This window comes from Maniola jurtina, chromosome 12 (assembly GCF_905333055.1).
Source record: "Maniola jurtina chromosome 12, ilManJurt1.1, whole genome shotgun sequence".
Taxonomy (NCBI): Eukaryota; Metazoa; Arthropoda; class Insecta; order Lepidoptera; family Nymphalidae; genus Maniola; species Maniola jurtina.
Window position 1 is genome coordinate 7,052,791 of NC_060040.1, and position 10,009 is coordinate 7,062,799.

The window sequence follows — 10,009 nt, forward strand, 5'->3', positions numbered from 1 at the left end:
AAAACCAGGCGAATAAGATAAATAGGTGTACCTAAAATTAATAAAGACTCCTTATAGCTTTTACACAACACCATTTAAAGTTTATATTGTTTAAACTTTAAACTCACATAAATAACGGTATATTTGAGTAGTACAACCTGTTACCTGCCTGTAGTGTACCTACTTACTCGTTACAGAAAGTTGGGACCTTTTCTCTATTTACCTAAAACAGTGCAGTTACTGAGCACGTATCCCAAGCGTATAATCAGACCGGCAAAGTTAATATTAACTCTTATGTCAGCTTATATATTTGAATCGCATGCAAAATTTAATTTTCCTTTGTAAACGTTAAACATTGCGCGCTCGTTATTCTTCTGAACATTATCTGCGAATTAACCGGGAACTGGCAAATACGCAAACTGCTTACTTATTATGTTTTGTTCCGTTATAAGCACACAACTGTGCGAAATGAAGTTTCTAAGTTATAAGGCTTTAACACACACAAAGTGCGACGGATACGTGTCCAACAGGGCTCTTTTAAGTTAAGTTTATAATTTCAAATCAATATTATTGTTTGCTTTATTTCAAATACAGGAAAAATCATATCTTCTAAATTTCACTTTCAAAGGTAATTCTATTTTTACATGAAGCATGAAGCTTAGTATTTTATCAATCATTGAATAAAGATCATTTTATTGACCGTAGGCGTAGGTACTTAGCCTAGTTAGTCTTGTAAAGTAATATTTTTTAACTTTTTTAATTTTTGTTGATTTAACTGGAAATTGGCAAACATTGTTTAGATACTTGCGTTTCTCTTGTTTCGTTCCATTATAAGCCACCAAAATGAGTATCTAACTTTTAAGACTTCTACACGTAAAGTTTGATAGAAACATATCTAATCCATCCTAGAACTTATAAATACATAAACCTCAAGAAAATGATAAAGGCGTTTAAACCTATCATTGGCGAGTGCGCGTAGAACCCGCGTAGCTGCAGTCGCGTCGCAGTCTACATTCTACAGTGTGACCTACTCGTCTAAGCAACAAATCTTGCACGCATACATGCGCGTCCTAAGTAAAATATGACTTCCTCTGTATTATCCTTTAGAGGCTTAGATTCGTTTAACAAAATTATCATTTTTGTGTACCTCCCTATATATTCGGGTTTAGTTATTAAATTTTGATATTTTGACTGGACAGGTACAGGGTTTTTTTTGTAAGCATTTTTAATCCGTTGCCTTTATATAATGAAGCCCGCTTTGGATGCATGGGCATATCTATTCTATTCTCTAGATGGTAGACTAATCTCTAAACTAATAGCCTCCTATTACTAGCCCCTACTAACTAAAACAAAATAAAATTGTCTTACATTAACTTTAAATATTCACTTGATTAGGAGTAACATTATTCTGCGTTGTAAAGACGTCAGGCCAATATAACTTTTCTACCTACATGTTAAAGTTCTCGTAGCGGGAAATAGAATTTTCTATTCCACTATTTCGTAGCTAGGTAAGTAAACAACTACTACAAACATTTGTAAAAGCCAAGGAATGCTTTGCGGATGCGTCTTAATAGCCCGTACCTAGGTACTCCGGAAATTCTTTAGCAGTGTTTCCCAAACGTTGGGTTGCGGGATCGAGTCACGAAAACTTACCTCGGTCTTCGTGATTTCACGTTTGATCTCAGATGTAAACTCGAACCACGTCAAACTGTTAATATAAAGCTTTAGTGAGTTCCAATTTTTTACGCATTATATATTTTTGTCTAATAATAACGTTGCTAAGTAACTTATCGATAGATCAGAGATAGAATCGATTATAATTTCGGCCGTTAGTAAACATGAATAATTATCATATCATTTATTTTGCTTTAATGTGCATTTGATGATAGGTGCTTATATAGCTATACATGTAAATGAGACCCTATCGAGGCATTGCAAATGCAATATTTAAGATTTAAATTACAATTAACACTAAAATAAAAATCAAATTAACATTAATAAATAATAAATACAATCAATATGCTTGCTTTTTAAATTATTTCAAGTATTTAAATAAAATTCTTGTTTCGACGCAAAAAGTGCAATTCAGCTCGCACAACAGTGCTGACTAAAATTGAACTAGCTCCTTTCTTTCTACGCGTTATCTCTTACATCTCGATTTATGAGCTTACGCGACACTTTCTTATGAGATTCAAGACATGCGGGAGCCATCGAAAAAAAACAATAGCAACACAATTTTAAATATCTTGGGTCACGTGACCAAATGAGTCTGGCCTGGTATACTGGTACAATAGACGGAATGCACTTTATATAATATTTTACTGGAGTTTACTTCGGGAACCGCTGTTTAAAAATACTTTTCTCCAAGGCTACAAGGTTTTTAAAGTGTCGTCGCACGTCAGCTCCTGCACTTTGAGTAGCGTGGCCTTTTAACTTAATAGCAGTTGCCTAGTTCGCTCTTCTCCTTGAAATATAAAAGCTTGATCATTTCAACGATTCTTCGTCTAACATTTTTTCACGGTTCATAAATATTTATGTTCACGTCTATTGACTTAATAGTTGTGAGAACTCAGAAGCTTTTCTTCAACTTTATAATAATATCAAAGGATGATAGACTGGCAAATCAACATAGAGTTTAAACCGCTGGATTTAGAAACTTAAAATTTGGCATATAAAAAGTTTTCTTTTCCATTAAGTCCATCCCTACAAAGACAGGATTTTCAGAAATTCAATCTGAACAAAAAGGAGCGTTTACATTATTTAAACTATCGAATTATGCGTAGATTCTATTGTTGATTGTAAACGATGCTTAAATATATTTTTTCAGAGAACATTATCCATATTAATCATGACTAATATTTCCCTTTCGCTTCCAACTAAACGTAAAGCTTGTGCTAGGAGTTGGTATACGACCTGTAGGTACGACACTACTACAACGGTTGGTGTTTGAACCGCCAACCATTCAGAATTCAGCCCGCTCCTTAATCGTTGAGCTATCGAGGCTCTAAATAACGAGTTACGAATAGATTTATTGCGTGAAATTTAGATTTCCCAGGATTCCCATTTATCAAATCTTATCTTAAAAAGACAATATTAACTACCAAGCACTAAACATAGAATTCAGAACTTCCTAATAGGCTTTTCTTTTTCACCACTTACAGTCAAGACTACCTCAACCTCAGCTCAACCATCAAAAGGTTTAAACACCCCCCCAATTAAGTAAATGCCTTGATTTGTATCAACAAATTAGAGCCGAGCTACGTAAGCTAACGAAGTTGAAAAGGGCGACCTAAATTGTAGCGGATTTTACTTTGCCCGCATTTTCTTTTGTTTACTATTGGCGCTCTAAATACAAAACGCGAAACAAAAGGAAAGAATAAAACTACTGTAAATTTACCTCAATACCATTACTTTACTTAAAATTCTTTATTCTCTTCACTCTTTACATATTGTGTACACCAACCGCTTTTCTTCCTTGAAAGAAGCTTAAAGGTTGCTTGCAAGAGATCACTTAAGGCTAAGGCCTTTTACTTAACTTTAAATATTCTATTTTATCTACGACTTTGTCTATTTGTATATAATAAAGAGATTTTACGTACTTATTTAAATGTTACTTACGTTATAAAACTTAACCCACGTTATTCTTATTCATAAAACAAAATTATACAATGAGTAGTAGGTACTTTGGAGAACAACAGGTTATTACAATATACATAATATTACGTACACAATATCAAGGAAATTTCGACAAGGATAAGTCTTATAATATCACAGTTCTTAAATCCTTTTCTTTATAAGAAATGTATGAATAACAGTATGTTTATCTATACTAATATTAAAACAATGAACCTAAAACTAAAAAAATCTTTAAAAAATATAACATAATAATATAATAACTAAAATACCTATATTATTAAAAGGAGTCCCTTTAGGCAAGGTTCTGCAAGATACTGGCAGCGTTCCCCCTTTGAACAGCTAGACTAATTCTTTGTCCGAGATAGCTGCCAGCTCTTCGGTCTCCTGTGATGTCGACTAACCTTTTTGGTGTTTCCTTAAAAAGCCATATAGCGCTAGGATCCCACGGACCAAGAGTCTCCACACCGAATGGGACAAAATAATATTCGGAGCCTAGACCCCTAGTATTTGCATTATAAAGTTTGTAAGTTTGGTCGTAAGGGGCACCCAGTCTCTGGAACTACTGAACCGATTTTGAAAATTCTTTCACCAGTAGAAAGCTAGCAAGCCGGGGCGGGTCGCTAGTTGAATTAAAAAATGAATCTTTCACCTACCGTCCCCAATGAAATTATCAAGTTACCTAAATTCGTTTGAAAGAGAGTACTTTAGATTTCCTCAAATTAACTCTGGCTTTCGAAATACGTCCTAAATTAGCTAAATAATCATCGTTTGTTACAAAGGCAGCTGAACAAACTGACCGAGTTTTACAAAAAAGGTTTCGCCTCTTTTTGTTTTTACAATTTGTTTTGTTTCCGTAAATAGGTACGTTACTAGCTTAACAAAATGAAGAACTTCTAACTTCTGAATTCTGTTTTATACTTTAGCTAGCTACGAATAACAATATCTTGAGGCTATATAATTTTGTATACCTACCTACTTTGTAATAATATGTTCTCTACACTGTGTAAAATACTAGGTAGGTACCTATCACTATTTTAATTTTTGTTTTTGCAAAAACATTTTTTGTTTTTTTTTTGTAATGGAAATTTCAAAACGTAGGTTTTGTCAATAAGTCGTAATTGCAATTAAGACGCACGATATTTTTTTATGTTTGTTTAACTGTCTCATTTCTTGGTCTGCAAATAAACAAAATTACAGTATTCATGTAGTTACACCAAAGTTATTCCTCAATTTAAAGAGAGACAGATACAATAGACCGACGCCTTTGATCTCTTGGTAGATAGATGACGTCCACAGTCCACACCGACTCTACAACATAGAGCTCTAACTACGTAGGGCAGTTGGGGTCGCTCCTTTGTCCCGCACTTACCTCAACCGAAGTCGAACCTCTGCATGTGATATCATATTCTTACTCTGTGGTTATTCCATCCAGTCCATTTCATTTCCAGTTTTTTCCAATTAAGTAATAGTCACCCAGTAAGTACCTAAGTACTTATATTATGAAAAATCAACACTTAAAATCACAGCACAAACAAAAATTGCAGTAGCATTAAGTTCTCATTTGCGACTTTAATTCCGTTCAGAGTCGCCGAGTAAATTAGCTCAGTGCCGCTGGACGCTACCGCAAATACAAGCAAAAAGCGAGTTTGTTCCGATTCCACCAGACTGGCGGTTTTTCAACACGCTTTTATAATAATTTTGCTTCACATTTGGCTATTTAAAACTGGCTTTGAACTTTAGATGTAAAAAAGAATAAAAAGTCCGCAAGTGTTTCACGAAAAATAATAATGGGACATTCATATAAATGCTTCAAAAGATTGTAATAATGCACAAAATGTTGCGATTTTATACAGTTCTAATATTGTTACTTCGTATCGTAAATTAAATTATTTAGTTGACGTAGTACAACATGTTTGGAATTTGAATAGACAGCAAAAACGGATTGTTTGCTTCCCTACCAGTACCAATACGGGCGTTTCGAAAAACAGGTCTGTTAAATTAATCATAGTATTTGCTTCAAATAACCGCTTCCAGTGCTTTTTGTGCGCCACATGTTTCTCGTTGTTTAGTACAATGTTTGAACTATTAACTATTACTTGCTTTAACGGTGAATGAAAATATCGTGAGCGTACCTGGATGTCTAATCCACACTGGGCAATGTCGTAGACTATATCCTAAGACATTCTCATTCTTGTCATTCTGAGAGGAGACCCGTGCTCAGTAGTGAGCCGGCGTTGGGTTGATCATGATGATGATGGTGACACGTTTCCAAAGAAGATCGCAAACGACCGTAAAATCCGCAGTAGGCGTAAGGAAGGGCTTGTTTTTGCGAGTTTATAATTTACTAGATGTGTGAAGTTAAGTTTTAAAAAACCTCGAGGGAACTTTTTGATTTTTCGGGACGAAAAGTAGTACGCAAGGATTTCTTGATTAATAAATATAAAGTATTATGTACCTACCTAAAAACACAAGTTGAAAATCAAAAAGTTAGAAATAAGTAAGTAGGTACATTATCCAAATAAACAATTTGATTATAATATTATGAAATAGATTAACTTGGCTATTTATTATAACCCTAAGCAAATGTTACCTTCAAATTATTACGAGCAGCATTTGTGGGTGCCGCTTAAATTCTAATTTACAGCTTTAATTCTGTTCGATGTCGCCGAGTTAATTCGTTCGCTGCAGTGGCGCGGCTGCTCTCGCGACCGCAAACACGGACAAAAACCAGCTTTGCCTAGATTCACTAATAGATACCCAGCCCAACATTTCGAACTATAATAATTATAATATGACCCAGATTTTCATTTAAATAACTGTTCAATATTAGTAGCTATGGGTGATTGTTGTTCGATAATCGCCCATTGCAATGAACAATCTGGAGGTCTGGAACAAATGAATCGAAAATCTATTGCGCTATTGATTTAGATTTTTGATTTGTTTGATCTAAATCGTACGCTCCGCATTCGAATAAACAATGAACGAATCGAACAATTAATGAACAATCCATTTTTATTCGATTTCAAGTATAGAATGCGCTATATTACGGTATTTAGTCGATGTAATGTTACACCCAACAGTCGAGCGACGTTTATAAGTTTACTTGTAAAAGTCGTCGAAGAAGATAACATAATAATATGTACAGAATTCTTCGTCCTTTATTTAAAAGTGATTAAATTTTTTTAAACTTTTCAAAGTAAAAACTTTTGAGCAAAAAAGAGTTAAAAGTATTTACATCGATCAAAAAGCTTTTTTTTAGAAGAGTTTGTTTGAAAGACATACCAGTTGGATAAGGGTAGGATTATGATACAGTCCATGATAGATAGGTAAAGTTATTTGTCCCCTCTTCGCCCGTCTGCTTTGTTATTTATGAACCAAATATCTTCAAGAGTTTACGCAACTGAACGTCAAAAATTCTGTTTACCAACTCATTTTTCAGATGCTTAGCCAAATTAATTAAATATTGTAGATTATATAACTTATAAAATTGCTACGATAGGACCTAACTATTTCATAACTAACAAAACTATGTCCATGTGGAATTTGGTTCTTAAAAACCCCGTGTAGCCTAGATGACTTTTTGTTTGGACAGCTATCTGCCTGTGAAAGTATCTCTAAAATTTCAATTTTCAAAAACCCTTTCTTAGCTGAAGCCTACGCCATAAAGCTATCTTCAGCCAGATGCGTCCAGTGGTTTGAACTGTACGTTGATAGATCAGTCAGTCAGTTTTTTCTTTTATGTAGATATTTAGAAAATCTAGATTCTAGATTGGTACCTACTTACAAAATAAATAATGATAACAAGACTGTCTGAAAAGTTCCTGTAACTTTTCAAGAAGTTCACGACAGGATCTAATTCAGAGATAAGTACTTGTAATAAAATATAACCTCTCGTGTCCATTTCTATCCCTTGTCCACTATGGAACTCTAAAAACGGAATATTGCATCTGTTATTCGTTGGGATTCTGTTTGCGTCTATGCACGGATGGCTCTGGCAAAATTTATGATGCACGCGTAGCTCTGTACGCCACGCTAGATTTATGTTACGATTTTGCTGTCCTCAGCTTACCAAAAATGATTGCCGCTAAATGACAAGAAAGTTCAAATATTGCCACCCAACTGCTAATAGAAATTAAATTATATCAGCTAATACATACAATGATCTTGTGATTAAAGTTAGTAGGAGTTCTCAAAGGCATTTGGGAGAGGTCATTAAGATAATAAATGAAAATCCGTAAGGTTTGTAGGATAATTTTGTAGTAATGCATGCCGTAACGCTAAATTTTTGTACTTATTATAAGCTTAGATTAAGACCAATGTTGTATAACCTAAATTTGCAATAAATTGATTGATTGATAAAGAAAATGATTGATTGATAATTTTTTTAATAATAGCACAATTCTTCATCGATCTTCAATCTACTTTTCCTCAGCTAACCTTAGAGGTATATACCACTTCTCGCAGAAACGTGTAGGGCTGTTTTAGCCGGCTAAAAGAGCCCTGTGTATTATGTTGAGCTTTGTGACTCAAAAAAGGTGGTTTAGATAGACATATTCAAATAGTGAGCTACCAAGCTGAACTATTCAGCAGATCTATCAATTAGATAGTGAATATGGCGATTACGTGAATCAGAAACCGCATTCGCAGCTTACAAATGACTAGCATTACAGCATTAGGCACCGGACACTGGGACCTATCTAATTTATGGGCAAACGGCTTAATGTGCCGCCCCGAAGAGCTAACTGATCACCAAACATAATAGGATTCCACATTAGGAACGATGCGGTGCTAACATTGATTTTCCCTATTACAAAGCCGGGTTTACTTGGTCAACTGAGAAAAGAGTCATCTGAGAAAAATGTCTACCTATGAGTATGATGGCTCTCGCATGACTCTATATTTTGAGAGAGAGTTAAGAGATAAGAAATTCAAAGTGAAATCATTTATCCACATTAAGTAATTTAGAACATACACACAAGTAATTTAAAAATTTATAACACCCTCGACAAGTGAAGGTTACAGTAACTAGAAAAGAGCTGATAACTTTCAAACGGCTGAACCGATTTTCTTGGATTATGGCTAAGAACAATCTCGATCAAGCCACCTTTCAAACAAAAAAATCTAAATTAAAATCAGTTCATTAGTTTAGGAGTTACGATGTCACAGACAGATACACAGATACACACGTCAAACTTATAACACCACTCTTTTTGGATCGGGGTTTAAAAATAGGTAACATTGTACTCTTTTTGATGGGCAGAATTCTTAGATTTGAACGATAATGTAGTGGTGATAATTAATTACGTTTTAAAACTAAGGTCAGGTCTGAGAAGAGCCCTAAACAAACTCCGCCGGATACCTATTCTTTTTATTATCACCACTTTACGAAACCGAATTCAAACTTACCGAACTCTTACTAGCGTGGTAAACTATGGCCAAAAACCCTTCTTTGGCCCGTGCTCTGTAGTAAGCCGGCAATGCGTTGCTCATGATGATTACCGAACTCTCGAGTCTCGACTCAATCTTTTGTTACCGACCCAATATCTCTCAACCGTGGACAGAGCTGAATTGGGCAGAGCTTTCTTGTAAAGGTAAAGCTTGAGTGACATGCGTTCAATACGTACAGACCTACCTATACCTAAAAGCTTCGTAAAAAGGTTAATAATAATATAAAATCAATAAGCCTCACAATATTTTAACAATGGATGCAGTCGACCGTAATATTATTATAAGAAGAGATATTTTATAAAAAGTGAATGAAAATTCTGAATAGGTAGTAGGTATAATAATGAAAATCTTTGATGTTATATTCAGACTCATTGAGGCTTTTCATTGACAATCGGTCCACAATGGGAGTTGGGACTACTTGGCGTTTTTGCCGATACAGACAGACGACAGTCAAGAAAATATATTAAGTAGGCTCTTATAACTCAGGCAATTATACCTATACTTGCTTACTTATCTGACTCGACTCGACCAGGCTAATGATAACTTCAGTCTTCACCGCCTCGGTTTCCAACCTTGTCGTCGACATTCCTGCTACGTGCTCAAATCGCTTTGCGTCATCAATCATCATTCCTTATACGCATGACTAGGGTTTAGAATTATCTTCCGAGATCAGTATTTCCTACCAATTATGATCAGGTTATCTTTAAAACAAAAGTGAATAGGCAACTTTTAGGCAAACGCCTCCCATCTTTGACTAAATCAACACTTCTCATCAAGTGTGATCGTGGCCATGCGTGTGCCTATACTGAATAAAATAAAATAAACCGTAATAAGAACCCTAGTTTCTGCCCGACCGAGTCGTAACATTTAGATACCTACCTTACAAATTTAAAACTTCATTAAACACTTGCATAACCTAGCAGTAACTCTGCTCATGATAAGGCTT